At 40.4% G+C, this 17,129-nt stretch overlaps 1 protein-coding gene across 2 annotated transcripts in view; it reads right to left on the bottom strand.

The window, feature by feature from the left end:
• The window catches only part of SHFL (shiftless antiviral inhibitor of ribosomal frameshifting), a 571,473-nt gene that overhangs the window by 123,097 nt on the left and 431,247 nt on the right, over positions 1 to 17,129 (bottom strand). The window lies entirely within an intron of this gene.

The following is a 17,129-nucleotide window of genomic DNA, read 5'->3' as shown; positions in this document are numbered from 1 at the left end:
ACATACTGTATGTATATTGGATTTTATTGTAGATCTCTGTCCAGGTTGGGTTACCTATTTTCCAGTGTCTAGCTATGCAAGTCTGTTGATATGTTTGTTAAGTCTATTTATATGGACATGTAAGAGAGCTTGCTGGATTGTAAGATCTATATCTTCATTTAAGATTCGGCTAAGGAAAGTGGATAGTTGCTTCCATAGACAAAATTGAACCCCTTGAAACTACATTGGTACATATACCTACAGATATACTCGGCTGTTCGGTCATACCTGAAAAAGCCAAGAAAGAGCGGCACTACGCCAATAGAAAACTTCTGTAAATCAGAGGATCGCAACAAACACACCATCTCTACCCTATATTTGGCCATTCAGGCCTCGCAGATTACTACGAAAACTTCCACTATGTTAGCCTGGGAGAGAGAATTACTTACCTGTAAATAAATTAAACAATGGGAAGGAATTTTTCAAAATGCAGAAAAAGGGCTGATAAGTGTAGACCTTAGGGAAAATGTAATTAAGACAATATACAGATGTGATTTCCCCACAGTCCCACCACATATGCCTATGCCTATATGTACCCACTTCTCCACACCCTCTGTAACATAAAGCACTTCCTTGTTTGTACATGTGAGCCATTCTCGTGGGTGTTAAATACCATCTGTATATTGTCTTAATTACATTTTCCCTAAGGTCTACACTTATCAGCCCTTTTTCTGCATTTTGAAAAATTCCTTCCCATTGTTTAATTTATTTACAGGTAAGTAATTCTCTCTCCCAAGCTAACATAGTGGAAGTTTTCGTAGTAATCTGCGAGGCCTGAATGGCCAAATATAGGGTAGAGATGGTGTGTTTGTTGCGATCCTCTGATTTACAGAAGTTTTCTATTGGCGTAGTGCCGCTCTTTCTTGGCTTTTTCAGGTATGACCGAACAGCCGAGTATATCTGTAGGTATATGTACCAATGTAGTTTCAAGGGGTTCAATTTTGTCTGAAGTTGATTAAATGAGAGAGTATTTCCGCCCTCCATGAAATCTGCCACTCTATATAGTCCCTTATTTTCCCATTTCTGAAGTTGAGCCCAGATTTCACTGGGTAGAATATATCTTATCGGGATATATAAGGAATACTGTGGTATGAGATCGTATTTAGTTCTTGCTTTTTTCCACATATTTACTGTGAGGTTTGTAGTGTAGGGTCTAAAAGTCACTTGAGTGGGCTGCGATCTCCCAGGTTCCCAAATAATTGTATCAGTCTCGTCCCATCCGCCTAATGTTGCTTCTAGAGTAGGCCAAATTATCTCTTTGTTTCTTTTTAAGAGTAAACTATCTTGTGCCAATCTGGCCGCATTATAATATTCTATTAAGTTAGGGGCCCCGATACCTCCCAATTTCTTATGTCTATTTAGGATAGATTTCGATATTCTGTTAGTTTTATCTCCTCTGATGTATACAAGTATTTCCTTTTGTAGTGCATCTAAATCTGTTTTTACAATCTTAATAGGTAGGGTTCTAAAAAGGTATAATATTCTCGGTAAGGCATTCATCTTAACTGCAGCCACCCTGCCCAGCCATGAAAATTTATAGAATTTCCATTTTAATAAGTCTTTTCTAATTTGTTTGAGCGAGGGGCATGCAGTCAGGTGAATTCCCAGATATTTTAGGGACTGTTTCATCCATTTAAAGTTAAAGTTGGATTCTAATAGCGTCTGAGTCTGTCGGGGAATCACAATGGGGAGCGCTTCACATTTCTCTGTGTTTATTTTAAATCCTGATATAGTAGAAAAAGTCTGTAGGGTTTGATAGAGATTGGGTAGCGATATTAGGGGGTTCGTCATAGTCAATAGTATATCGTCCGCAAACAAGGCTAGTTTATGTTCCTTGGTAACTGTCTTAACTCCTGTTATATCTATGTTTAACCGAATTTTGGCGGCTAGAGGCTCTATGCATAGAGCAAAAAGTAGCGGAGATAGAGGGCACCCCTGTCTGGTCCCATTGCGAATTGGGAAGGGTTGAGATTTGTATCCTGCTGATGATACCTGAGCTCCTGGAGCAGAATAAATAGCTCTCAAGGCCTTCACAATTGCTCCCTCAAATCCCATCTTATGTAATACCAGAAACATATATTCCCATTCAATTCTATCGAACGCCTTCTCCGCATCCAACGATAGGAGCAGAGAAGGCGTACGTGTCTCTTTTAGGGTCTGAATTAGATTAGTAACTTTACGTATATTATCTGGGGCTTCCCTACCTTTAATAAAACCCACCTGATCTGGATGGACTAGATGCGGTATGATGTGCTTGAGTCGGTTCGCTAATATCTTTGTGAAGATCTTAAGGTCTTGGTTAATTAAGGATATTGGGCGATAATTTTGGCATTTTTTATGGTCCCTTCCTGGTTTGGGGATTACTACTATCTTCGCGGCCAGGAGCTCAGGTGAATAATTGCCCCTTCCATGATATGATTACAGAATTTAACTAGGTGTGGGATCAATGTTACTTTAAAAAGCTTATAGTATTCGCCAGGGAAGCCGTCTGGTCCCGCCGCCTTTCCCGGCTTAAGATCTTTGATAGCCCCTATCACTTCCATAGTGGATATGGGAGCATTTAACGTTTCCCTCTGATCTTTGGATATGGTTTGCAGTAAATTATGGCTAAAAAAGGTTGAGGTAAGTGTCTCTGTCTCTGAATTGTGTAAGACTTTTCTCCCATTATAAAGATCGCCATAGTATGCAACGAAAGTGTCTACTATCTCTTGTGGGTGTGAAGTTACTGTGTTGTTAGGTGTCTCAATTAAGGAAATCACTGAAGCTCGACAACGTTCCCGGATTTTGTGCGCCATGTATCTATCTGGTTTGTTTGCGAATATGAAATATTGTGCTTGTTGGTTCTGGATGGCTCTAGTAGCTTGTGACTGGAGGAGTGTAGCTAACACCGTTTTTTTCGAGTGAAGAGTCTTTTGGATGGCTATTGTCTTAGTGTGCTTGTGACGTCTTTCTAGATCTTCGATTTCTGTGTGGAGCTGTTTTAACTGTTGTCTATATTTTCTGATCTGTAGTGTTTTTTCGTTGATAAGTATCCCTCTTAAGACCGCTTTGTGAGCCGCCCACGTGATCCCTGGATTTGTTACAGTGTTCGTGTTTATATGCCAGTATTCAGTTAATAGCTTAAGTATGTTGTCATGTGTTTGAGGGTTTCTGATGTATGACTTATCAAAGGTCCAAGTTTTACTTCTGTTTGGATCACACAATCCTTCCACCTGTAAGGTGATGATCGAATGATCAGACCATACGCAAGCATGGATTTGAGAGCTATGTAGTAGAGGTTGTAGTATTTGACTGACATATATGTAATCTAATCTGATATAAGATTTATGTGCCGCCGAATAAAATGTAGTATCATCAGTCAAGCCATATAATGTTGTCCATGTTTCTATTAGGGAGTGAGGTAATAGGTTTTCTTGTATTGACTTCACAATGCGATTGTGTCTAATTTGTTTGTTGGTCAAGGGTGTAGTTTCATTTGATCTAATAGTCTTCATGGTAATATTAAAGTCTCCTGCCAAAAATATTTTGGTTTGAGACCATTGTGTGAGTAGGTGTGAGAGATTTTGAAAAAAGCTGTGTTAATTTTCATTTGGAGCATAGACATTGCATAGGGTGATTTCGGTGTCTGAAATTCTCCCTTTTACTATAATATATCTCCCTTCAGTGTCTGCAATTATATCGTCATGTGTGAAATTGAGTGAAGAGTGTATCAGAATGGATGTGCCCCTTTTTTTTGATGTTGCTGTCGAGTGGAAATGGGTGTTGAAATATTTTGCCCAGTATTTTGGGATACTGTCTTTAAGTAGGTGAGTCTCCTGTAGAAATAGAATGTTGGCATGTAGGGAGGTGTATTGTGTCATCGCCATTCGCTTTTTTACATCAGTGTTTAATCCCCTTACGTTATGGGACAATATCTTTAAAGGGACACTGTAGCCAAAAAAAATCTTTTGTGATTCAGATAGAGCATGCAATTTTAAGCAACTTTCTAATTTACTCCTATTATCAAATTGTCTTCATTTTCTTGGTATGTTTATTTGAAAAGCAAGAATGTAAGTTTAGATGCCGGCCCATTTTAGGTGAACAACCTGGGTTGTCCTTGCCGATTGGACAGCACCTTTAAAAAAGTGCTGTCCATGGTTCTGAACCCACAATTTGCTGGCTCCTTAGCTGAGATGCCTTCTTTTCAAATAAAGATTGCAAGAGAATGAAGAAAAATTGATAATTGAAGTAAATTAGAAAGTTGCTTACAATTACATGCTCTATCTGAATCATGAAAGAAAAAATTTGGGTTCAGTGTCCCTTTAATTTAGGGATCATGTTAGTATGTCTATGTTAGTGTTAGTATTTTCTTCCGTAGAGGGGTTTCAGACGTCAATCACTCACTCTCTTGCTGCCGCAAATCAAGTAGCACCCAGAGAGCGCAAATGTCTCTTAGAATTGTGTGATAAACTTCCTCAAATTACCACTCTTAATAAATTTAGTCAAGAGCTCAAGCGCACCGCGTCTGCTCCTCATCAAGGCTAGCTCCTCCCCTTGTGAACTACATTGTATGTTTAAATAATTTTTATTGTTTTATATTTTTCGAAGAACAAGAGTACATAAATAAAATAATGCTACATAAATTATCTTTTCTTCTGTTGCCCTCTGAGTTGGGAAATACTGCGTTACATATATACAGTGACATATAGGTTACAGATGGTTAGTTTGTATATGCATAAACACATTGTATTGTTGACTGGTCACAGTGATATCTTAACAATATGTTGCCGTTTGCTCATGAGCAGTTCTATCAGAAATGTAACAGTATGTTATCACCACATAAACTGTGGTTATCATTCGTCACTAAACGGCATCTTCCAAGCCACTGGTTCAGCTTGCTTTTTGTAACCATATTACACTACATAAGTATATCTGGCTGAAACTTTCTTGGTTAAAAGTAATCATTTGTATCCAGACATTTCCCGTATCTTGAATTAAATAATCTAGTAAACATAGGGTTGGGTAACTTGGAGTTAAAACCTTAAGAATTAACAATTGAAAATTAGGTTGCAGGGATAGGGGGGGTAGGGGGGAGTGATGACACCTTGTTTCTAGGTCTATAACATGTGCATATCAATGTGTTTAGTGTGGTTGTATTTTGATGGCTACTTAGATCTCTGATCTCCAGCTACCTCACGGGGTTGAAGAACCATTACTTATCCATTAATACCACACTGCTTGATTAGTTTCCTTGTTATCTAGTGTATTTGACGCTATCTCATACATGGTGTATGTATATTGGATTTTGTTGTGAATCTCTGTCCAAGTTGGAGCTCCAGTTTTCCAATGTTTAGCTATGCATATCCTCGTGATTGTGCATAAGATCTTAATGAATGTGTTGATATGTTTATGGTATTTACTGATATGTTCATGTAATAAAGCCTGTTGGATCGTGAGATTGATGTTTTCATCTAGCATCTGAGTGAGGAGGGCAGAAAGTCTGCTCCATGTCCCCCTAATTTCTCTGCAATCCCACCACATGTGTCTGTAAGTCCCTACTTCTCCACAACCTCTATAACATAATCTGTTGCCTTGTGGGTGCATATGGGCCGTTCGTGTTGGGGTTAAGTACCACCGGTGGATAGTTTTTATAACATTTTCCTTAAGATCTACACTAATCAGCCCTTTCTCTGCGTTCTGAAACATTAATTCCCATTCCTTTATATCTTTACAAATAAGTAGTTCTCGTTCCCAAGCCAGCATAGTCAAGGTCTTAGAAGTGTTTTGGTTGGACTGTATAGACACATATAGTAGAGATATGGTATGTTTGTTGCGTTCTTCTGTTTTACAGAAGATCTCTATTGGTGTGGTGGTCTCTTCTCTAGGGTGTTTTATGTATGTTTGTAAGACAGAGTGTATCTGTAGATACATATACCAGTGTAGCTTCATCGGGTCAATCTTTGTCTGTAGTTGTTTAAACGTCAGTATGTTTCTTCCTATTAGGTAATCTGCTACTCTGTACAATCCTTTGTTTTCCCATTTTTTAAGCTGGGTCCATAGGTCTTCTGGCATGATATATCTGATTGGTATTGATAGGGAATACTGCTGCAAGAGTTTATATTTCGTTTTCGCTGCCTTCCAGATCTTTATGGTGAGATTTGTGGCGTAGGGTCTAGGTGTCTTTCCGTCTTTCTGTGCCCTCCCTGGGTCCCAGATAATTAAATCTGCTTCATCCCAGCCCCCTATTTTCGCTTCTACATTAGGCCATATAATTCCCCTCGACCTCTTCAAGAGTAGTGAGTCTTGAGCTAGTCTGGCTGCATTGTAGTAGTCTATTAAGTTCGGTGCTCCAATGCCCCCGAGTGATTTGTGCCTAGTTAAGATAGATTTTGCTATCCTATTAGTTTTATCTCCCCTAATAAATACTGAAATTTCTTTTTGTATTGTTTCTAAATCTGGTTTTATTATTTTTATAGGGAGGGTTCTGAATAAGTACAGTATTCGTGGCATGGCATTCATTTTTACCGCCGCTATTCTACCTAACCATGAGAAATGAAAGCTCTTCCATTTTGTCATGTCCCTTCTTATTTGCCTAAACAATGGGATGTAGTTTACTTTATATAGTTGAGTGGGGCAAGTTGGGATCTGAATTCCCAAGTATTTTAGTGTGTGTTTCATCCATTTAAAATTAAATTGCGTTTCTAATATTGTTTTAGTCTGTTGGGGTATCGCAATGGGCAAAGCTTCACATTTGTCTGGATTGATTTTAAATCCCGAGATGGTTGAGAATTTCCTTATTGTTTGATAAAGGTTCGGTAAAGATATTAGTGGATTCGTCAGGGTCAATAAAATATCATCAGCAAAGAGAGATAGTTTGTATTCTGATGTATTTATTTTAACCCCTGATATGTCTAAGTGTGAGCGGATCGTAACTGCTAGTGGTTCTATACATAGTGCAAAGAGCAATGGGGACAGGGGGCACCCCTGTCTGGTACCGTTGCGAATTGGGAAGGATTTCGATTTATATCCTGTTGATGAGACCTGGGCTTCTGGACGCGAGTATATAACTTTTAAAGCTTTTATAAATGCTCCCTCAAAACCCATATGGCGTAGTGTTAAGAACATATAGTCCCAATCTATTCTATCAAACGCCTTCTCCGCATCCAAAGATAGGAGCAGAGAAGGCGTTCGTGTCTCTCCTAGAAATTGTAGTAAGTTGGTAACTTTTCGGATGTTGTCTGGGGCTTCCCTGTCCTTGATAAATCCCACCTGGTCTGGGTGGACCAAGTGGGGGATAATGTGCTTAAGTCGGTTTGCGATTACTTTCGTAAATATCTTAACATCTTGGTTTATGAGAGATATTGGGCGATAGTTCTGGCACTTTTTGTGGTCTCTATCTGGCTTGGGGATTACAACTATCTTGGCAGCTAATAAGTCTGGGGGGGATATCTCCTCCTTCCATAATGTGGTTACAGAATTTCACTAGGTGTGGGGTTAGTGAGTTTTTAAATAGTTTGTAATATTCGGCTGGGAAGCCATCTGGTCCTGCTGCCTTTCCCGTTTTAAGATCTTTGATGACACCTAGTATTTCTATTGTGGAAATGGGGGCGTTGATTGCTTCCCTCTGTTCTAAAGTTATATTTGGCAATTGAGTTTGGGAGAAGAAGTTTGAAGACATTGTCTCCATTTCTTGATTATGTATAACTTTTTCCCCATTATATAGTTCTCCATAGTATCTTGCGAAGGTGTCCACAATTTCTTGTGGGTGTGAGGTCGTGGTGTTGTTTAGTGTCTCAATTAGCGGAATCGCAGAGGCCCTACATCTTTCTCTAATTTTGTGTGCCATGTATCTGTCGGGTTTGTTCGCGAATATAAAGTATTGCGCCTGGATTTTATGAATGGCTCTAGAAGCTTGAGTGTGAAGTAGTGAAGCTAAAGCAGACCTTTTAGTTTGGAGTAGTTGTAAGTTAGCTTTACTTTTGTTATATTTGTGTCGCTTTTCTAAATCCTCAATTTCTGTGTGGAGCTGTTGTAGTTGCTGTCTATATTTTTGAACCTGACTTGCTTTTTCTTTAATTAGTATCCCTCTGAGGACCGCCTTGTGCGCTGCCCATATAATCCCTGGGTTAGTTGTGGTGTCTGTGTTTATGTGCCAGTATTCAATTAACTGTTGAAGTACTTTGTCATGTATTTGGGGATTTTTGACACAAGATGGGTCAAAAGTCCAAGTTCTGTTTCTGTCTGGATCTCTAATGCCGTTAGTCTGCAGGGTGATTATGGAGTGGTCAGACCACACACAGGTGTGTATCTGTGAACAATTCAGTAGAGGTTGTAAAATCTGGCTAACATATATATAATCAAGCCTGACATAGGTTTTGTGTGCTGCCGAGTAGAATGTTGTGTCATCTGTCTGGCCATACATGGTACTCCATGTCTCTATCAGGGAGTGGGGAAGTAGGGTGTCACGGATTGACTTGACTATCCGATTGTGTCTGGTCTGTTTATTGGTTAGAGGTTTGGTGGTGGTAGGATTAATAGGTAGCATCGTAATATTAAAATCCCCGGCTAAGAATATTTTAGTATGTGACCATTGCGTGAGTAAATGTGATATATGGTGAAAAAATTTGTGCTGATTTTCATTTGGTGCGTATATATTGCATAGTGTGATTTCTGATTCTAGTATTCTACCTCTGACAATCAGGTATCTCCCCTCAGTGTCCGTTATTATGGCTTCCGGAGTAAAGTTGAGAGATGAATGTATCAGTATGGATGTGCCACTTTTTTTGGACCTAGCCGTGGAATGATAATGAGTGTCAAAATATTTTGCCCAGTATTTCGGAATGTTGTCTTTGAGCAGGTGTGTCTCTTGGAGGAATAGTATATTAGCTTGTAGGGACCTGTATTGCGTCATTGCTATTCTTCTTTTAACGTTAGTGTTCAACCCCCTCACATTATGGGATAGTATCTTTATTTTAGGGTTCATAGTGTTGTGTCTATGCATGGGTGTTGTACAAGGAAGTGTTTTACCTTTAATTCACTGGGTTGGATAACTAGTTGAGTTGTGATCAGGAGATCAGGATTGCATGTAGTAGGTTCTGCTGTGTCGGTAGTGGTCTTTGTTGTGTCGTCACTGGATGGGGGGGGGGAGTTAAGAAGAGAAAACATTAATAAACACTTAGCAAATAACAAACTAGAGTCCTCAACATTAGGACCCTTTGTAAGTAACCAATGAAATATCATCAAGGTAAATAAGTGAGAGTCTATTATACTGGGGGGAAGCTTTATCTTCACCACAGTATGTATTCTTTTTTAATTAAAACATAGAAGAAAAAAAAAAAACTTTGGGAATAGAGTACACTCTTGTAGATCTTTTGGAAGGTCAAATCACAAAGGATTATATCTTCATGTACTCTCGATATCGACCAAAGTCATTTCAGTCATTAGTTCACTCGATCGTTCTTCTCTGTCTTCCTCTCTATGAAGAACGATGAATATGTATATCTACAGTTCTGTACTTGCGTCTAACCTTCTAGGAAATCTTCCCTTCTGTCTCTTTGGTCTTTTGTTTCTTGTGGTTAATCTTTTGCCATTTAAGTGGCTCTGATTGCCTGCCTGGATCTTTGTCTTTTGTTGGGTTTGATGTTGAGATTGGAATAGTAGGAGTCTCCAAGGCTAAGATCTTACAGACCTCTGGGATATCTTCCGGATCTTTCAGTGTGATCGTCTTGGAGTCTTTTATGATGTATAAAGCAAACGGGAACCCCCATCTATATTGTATTTGATGCTTCCTGAGTAAGGTGGTAAGGGGGCGTAAGGTTCCTCTTCTCTGTAGTGTTCGCACACTAAGATCCTGATAAAATTGGATAATGTTACCTTGGTATTTGAAAGTTGGATTTTTTCTTGCCGCTTGTAAGATTTTGTCTTTATCAGGAAAAAATGTTAGTTTGACTATAATATCTCTTGGGGGCAGTCCTGGTTTAGGCTTAGGCTTCAGGGCCCTGTGAGCTCTGTGAGCTCTTTCTATATGAAAAATATAATCAGTTGGAGAATTTGTGATATGAGTGAAGAGTTGGGTGAGGTATGCTGGTATATCCGTGAGGCTTATTTCTTCTGGAACTCCTTTGAGGCGGATATTGTTCCTCCTGCTCCTATTCTCCAAATCTTCTATTTTATCTTGGAGTTCTTCAAAAGTTTGTTGTTGTGTGGATATGGTTTGTGCCATTTCATCCATTTGTTCCACCATAGCATCTTTTTGGTCTTCTAATGTCTCCATTCTGTTGCCCATTTCACACAGATCAGATTTGATTTCCGATAGGCTATTGGTCACTGATGAGTGAATGGAGTAAATTTTCTCCCACAGCTTTTCAAAGTTGTCTGCAATGTCTTTTTTGGACACTAGGTTTTTGAGGTCAGCCTTTGTTAGTGGACTATCATCTTGTGTCATTTGATGTGATTCGGTGTCAGATTCGTCTTCTATTTCTGTGTCCAGAAGTTGTTTGTTTGTTTGGGAGGGTTTAAAGAATGTTGACACAGTTGATGATTTTATTGTTTTCTCACCTTTTGTAGCTCTCTTAGATGCCATCTTGAAGATAAATGAGCGTAGATAAGACAAATGATCGGTTAGTTTACAAGAAGTGTTTTGTGGAGACACTGATGGTATGTAGTGTAACCCAGTATTTTCTGTAGTGTAGGTATGAAGGAAGATAGTACATGAGAAGATATCAGTGGGCAGGCAATTATTGCAGAGTCATAGCAAAAGCAATCATGAGGTGCTGTGGTGATATGTTAGCTGGAATATTTTCATCCCCAGTATAGTTTGAGGGGTTGTTCACATTTCAAATGGTAGATCTATTAGCTGTTTTCATAAATGTTCAGGTACTGCTCTTTTGGGAGGTCAGCTGTCTTTTGTGGTTTTACATCTGGAGTCCTGAAATTTATCTGTGAGATGTGACTTCTATCAGGGTATGCTCATAATAACCCTATCTATTGCTGCTTTATTTTTAAATTCCTGCTTCAAATGTATGTTTCAGGCTCATTAAGGTGGCTTGTTTATACAGCTTTGTAATTGTGTGCTGATCTCTGCAGAGGTGGACCCGGTGAAAATGTAAGCTCCTGTATGAGTGCAGTAGCTAGTGTATAGCGTATCACTGACTGTAAAGTTCTGAAATTATTCGCTGAACTGAGTTTTATTTGGACTGTCAGCAAATAATATGGCTTGTTGCTCAGTCTATTTCAGAGCCCAGCGTGTGGTCTTAGAATGAGAGTTGAATGTAATTGTTCCATTTACTGAGTTTTGTGTGCTTAGGGGTTAATTTCAGGGGTCTTGGAAGCCCTTCGCTGTCACTTTCTAACTTTCTAGGTTCTGAATGCCCCTTCACTGTTCTCATCCGGGAACTCTCAGGCTCTAACTAAGATGGCGTCTATTCGCGCCATTAATCTCCCCTCTGTGTGTCCCAGCCAGTTAGTGTGGCGTAGATTCAGGATGGCTCCGGGTCGGCTTATACTATGTTCGGGGGTAAGGAGCTTATGCCTAAGAAGTCTCTCACCTGGTTTATTTTTGTCTTGCGTGTCCCAGCCACAGTCAGATTTGTTGCCGGTCCGCCTCCAGACCCACCGCAGCCTGCAATATCGGCCCCGGAGCGGAGCCCCGACCCCCCGGGGTCGCAAGTCGCTCTTTCGATATCAGGTAATGATCCGGCGGCGGACCCGGAGTGAGGAGGCAGACACGGATTAAGCCGGTTGCGTTGATGGAGGTAGTGTGATTCGGTCAGCGGCGGTAGTCTCTCTTGTCTTTCCTGCACAGCCCAAATTCAATATTGTTTTTGTAAGAGTCTCTTCCTGTCACGACTGTGATGTGACTAAAGTTCGTGAATTACATTTTAAAGGGCCATTAAACCCAAAAATTTTCTTTCACGATTTAGATAGAGAATACAATTTTAAACAACATTCCAATTTACTTCTATTATCTAATTTGCTGCAATCTTTAGATATCATTTGTTAAAGAAACAGCAATGCACATGGGTGAGCCAATCACATGAGGCATCTATGTGCAGCTACCAATCAGAAGCTACTGAGCCTATCTAGATATGCTTTTCAGGAAAGAATATCAAGAGAATGAAGCAAATTAGATAATTGAAGTAAATTAAAAATTAGTTTAAAATGGTATTCTCTATCTAAATCATGAAAGACAAAATTTGGGTTTAATGTCCCTTTAAGCCTCCACGATGCTGCCATCCAAACATAAAATCAGAGTTCATGTCATGCCTATGTAAATATGCAGGTGTTTTGCCTAATTAATTGATAGCCTAATTTGTATTGTGCATAATTAATTGATAGCATAATTTGTATTGTGCATAATTAATTGATAGCATAATTTGTATAATTAATTGATAGCATAATTGCTGTGCAGTGTTTTCATTCTCTTGCTATTCTTTGTGTGAATATTTTTTTTAATAAATCTCCTTAATTGCTGTGCAGTGTTTTCATTCTCTTGCTATCCTTTGTGTGAATATTTTTTTTAAATAAATCTCCTTAATTGCTGTGCAGTGTTTTCATTCTCTTGCTATCCTTTGTGTGAATATGCTGTTTTTTTAAATCTCCTTAATTGCTGTGCAGTGTTTTCATTCTCTTGTTATCCTTTGTGTGAATATGCTTTTTTTAAATCTCCTTAATTGCTGTGCAGTGTTTTAATTCTCTTGCTATCCTTTGTGTGAATATTTTTTTAAAAAAAATCTCCTTAATTGCTGTGCAGTGTTTTCATTCTCTTGTTATCCTTTGTGTGAATATGCTTTTCTTTTTACAAACTTTGAATTACAGGAAGGGAATGGTATTTATAATAAGGTATACATATTTAATGCTTTCCATTGAGTTTTATTAGGTGATATGCTTCACACTAGCAGCATCGAACATAAGATTTCTGTTTTCTGATTCCCATTGACTACTATAGCATATACGACCTCTAAGGCGGCGGATTAAAAACTAGGTATGCTGCGTCGGATAAGACGCGAGCGTAAGTGGTCATTTTTTGATAACTTTCAGAAAGCTTCTAATTGTGTCGAAGAACACGGCGAATGCACAGAATTCCGCAAAATTTCCAGAGGTTTTCTAGTCGCAGCGATCAGCGTTGAATTGAGAGCGCCAGATCGTATGTTACGTTACAAAACTCGAATTCTTCCGATCTTGAGACTTTGATAACTACGGCGATGCAATCTCACGACGAGTACAACGTGGATTTCTGCCGTATTTTCAGTAGACGCTTTGATAACTAGAGGCCTAAGACTCTACTAAGAGAATGACATGGCTTTCTACAGCAACCCTGCCCCTCTTGCAGGAAACAATGCATTGAGGACAATAAAAACAGAATTTATGTTTACCTGATAAATTACTTTCTCCAACGGTGTGTCCGGTCCACGGCGTCATCCTTACTTGTGGGATATTCTCTTCCCCAACAGGAAATGGCAAAGAGCCCAGCAAAGCTGGTCACATGATCCCTCCTAGGCTCCGCCTACCCCAGTCATTCGACCGACGTTAAGGAGGAATATTTGCATAGGAGAAACCATATGATACCGTGGTGACTGTAGTTAAAGAAAATAAATTATCAGACCTGATTAAAAAACCAGGGCGGGCCGTGGACCGGACACACCGTTGGAGAAAGTAATTTATCAGGTAAACATAAATTCTGTTTTCTCCAACATAGGTGTGTCCGGTCCACGGCGTCATCCTTACTTGTGGGAACCAATACCAAAGCTTTAGGACACGGATGATGGGAGGGAGCAAATCAGGTCACCTAGATGGAAGGCACCACGGCTTGCAAAACCTTTCTCCCAAAAATAGCCTCAGAAGAAGCAAAAGTATCAAACTTGTAAAATTTGGTAAAAGTGTGCAGTGAAGACCAAGTCGCTGCCCTACATATCTGATCAACAGAAGCCTCGTTCTTGAAGGCCCATGTGGAAGCCACAGCCCTAGTGGAATGAGCTGTGATTCTTTCGGGAGGCTGCCGTCCGGCAGTCTCGTAAGCCAATCTGATGATGCTTTTAATCCAAAAAGAGAGAGAGGTAGAAGTTGCTTTTTGACCTCTCCTTTTACCGGAATAAACAACAAACAAGGAAGATGTTTGTCTAAAATCCTTTGTAGCATCTAAATAGAATTTTAGAGCGCGAACAACATCCAAATTGTGCAACAAACGTTCCTTCTTCGAAACTGGTTTCGGACACAGAGAAGGTACGATAATCTCCTGGTTAATGTTTTTGTTAGAAACAACTTTTGGAAGAAAACCAGGTTTAGTACGTAAAACCACCTTATCTGCATGGAACACCAGATAAGGAGGAGAACACTGCAGAGCAGATAATTCTGAAACTCTTCTAGCAGAAGAAATTGCAACCAAAAACAAAACTTTCCAAGATAATAACTTAATATCAACGGAATGTAAGGGTTCAAACGGAACCCCCTGAAGAACTGAAAGAACTAAGTTGAGACTCCAAGGAGGAGTCAAAGGTTTGTAAACAGGCTTGATTCTAACCAGAGCCTGAACAAAGGCTTGAACATCTGGCACAGCTGCCAGCTTTTTGTGAAGTAACACAGACAAGGCAGAAATCTGTCCCTTCAGGGAACTTGCAGATAATCCTTTTTCCAATCCTTCTTGAAGGAAGGATAGAATCTTAGGAATCTTAACCTTGTCCCAAGGGAATCCTTTAGATTCACACCAACAGATATATTTTTTCCAAATTTTGTGGTAAATCTTTCTAGTTACAGGCTTTCTGGCCTGAACAAGAGTATCGATAACAGAATCTGAGAACCCTCGCTTCGATAAGATCAAGCGTTCAATCTCCAAGCAGTCAGCTGGAGTGAGACCAGATTCGGATGTTCGAACGGACCTTGAACAAGAAGGTCTCGTCTCAAAGGTAGCTTCCATGGTGGAGCCGATGACATATTCACCAGATCTGCATACCAAGTCCTGCGTGGCCACGCAGGAGCTATCAAGATCACCGACGCCCTTTCCTGATTGATCCTGGCTACCAGCCTGGGGATGAGAGGAAACGGCGGGAATACATAAGCTAGTTTGAAGGTCCAAGGTGCTACTAGTGCATCCACTAGAGCCGCCTTGGGATCCCTGGATCTGGACCCGTAGCAAGGAACTTTGAAGTTCTGACGAGAGGCCATCAGATCCATGTCTGGAATGCCCCACAGTTGAGTGACTTGGGCAAAGATTTCCGGATGGAGTTCCCACTCCCCCGGATGCAATGTCTGACGACTCAGAAAATCCGCTTCCCAATTTTCCACTCCTGGGATGTGGATAGCAGACAGGTGGCAGGAGTGAGACTCCGCCCATAGAATGATTTTGGTCACTTCTTCCATCGCCAGGGAACTCCTTGTTCCCCCCTGATGGTTGATGTACGCAACAGTTGTCATGTTGTCTGATTGAAACCGTATGAACTTGGCCCTCGCTAGCTGAGGCCAAGCCTTGAGAGCATTGAATATCGCTCTCAGTTCCAGAATATTTATCGGTAGAAGAGATTCTTCCCGAGACCAAAGACCCTGAGCTTTCAGGGATCCCCAGACCGCGCCCCAGCCCATCAGACTGGCGTCGGTCGTGACAATGACCCACTCTGGTCTGCGGAAGGTCATCCCTTGTGACAGGTTGTCCAGTGACAGCCACCAACGGAGTGAGTCTCTGGTCCTCTGATTTACTTGTATCCTCGGAGACAAGTTTGTATAGTCCCCATTCCACTGACTGAGCATGCACAGTTGTAATGGTCTTAGATGAATGCGCGCAAAAGGAACTATGTCCATTGCCGCTACCATCAAACCTATCACTTCCATGCACTGCGCTATGGAAGGAAGAGGAACGGAATGAAGTATCCGACAAGAGTCTAGAAGTTTTGTTTTTCTGGCCTCTGTCAGAAAAAACATAATTTATGCTTACCTGATAAATTCCTTTCTTCTGTTGTGTGATCAGTCCACGGGTCATCATTACTTCTGGGATATAACTCCTCCCCAACAGGAAATGCAAGAGGATTCACCCAGCAGAGCTGCATATAGCTCCTCCCCTCTACGTCAGTCCCAGTCATTCGACCAAGAATCAACGAGAAAGGAGTAACCAAGGGTGAAGTGGTGACTGGAGTATAATTTAAAAAATATTTACCTGCCTTAAAAACAGGGCGGGCCGTGGACTGATCACACAACAGAAGAAAGGAATTTATCAGGTAAGCATAAATTATGTTTTCTTCTGTTAAGTGTGATCAGTCCACGGGTCATCATTACTTCTGGGATACCAATACCAAAGCAAAAGTACACGGATGACGGGAGGGATAGGCAGGCTCATTATACAGAAGGAACCACTGCCTGAAGAACCTTTCTCCCAAAAATAGCCTCCGAAGAAGCAAAAGTGTCAAATTTGTAAAATTTGGAAAAAGTATGAAGCGAAGACCAAGTTGCAGCCTTGCAAATCTGTTCAACAGAGGCCTCATTCTTAAAGGCCCAAGTGGAAGCCACAGCTCTAGTGGAGTGAGCTGTAATTCTTTCAGGAGGCTGCTGTCCAGCAGTCTCATAGGCTAAACGTATTATGCTACGAAGCCAAAAAGAGAGAGAGGTAGCAGAAGCTTTTTGACCTCTCCTCTGTCCAGAATAAACGACAAACAGGGAAGAAGTTTGACGAAAATCTTTAGTTGCCTGCAAGTAGAACTTGAGGGCACGAACTACATCCAGATTGTGTAGAAGACGTTCCTTCTTTGAAGAAGGATTTGGACACAAGGATGGAACAACAATCTCTTGATTGATATTCCTGTTAGTGACTACCTTAGGTAAGAACCCAGGTTTAGTACGCAGAACTACCTTGTCTGAGTGAAAAATCAGATAAGGAGAATCACAATGTAATGCTGATAACTCAGAGACTCTTCGAGCCGAGGAAATAGCCATTAAAAACAGAACTTTCCAGGATAACAATTTTATATCAATGGAATGAAGGGGTTCAAACGGAACACCCTGTAAAACGTTAAGAACTAAGTTTAAACTCCATGGTGGAGCAACAGCTTTAAACACAGGCTTGATCCTAGCTAAAGCCTGACAAAAGGCCTGGACGTCTGGATTTTCTGACAGACGCCTGTGTAACAAGA

The sequence above is a fragment of the Bombina bombina genome, chromosome 6 (assembly GCF_027579735.1).
Source record: "Bombina bombina isolate aBomBom1 chromosome 6, aBomBom1.pri, whole genome shotgun sequence".
NCBI classification, from domain to species: Eukaryota; Metazoa; Chordata; class Amphibia; order Anura; family Bombinatoridae; genus Bombina; species Bombina bombina.
This window is presented reverse-complemented; position numbering and strand designations above follow the sequence as displayed.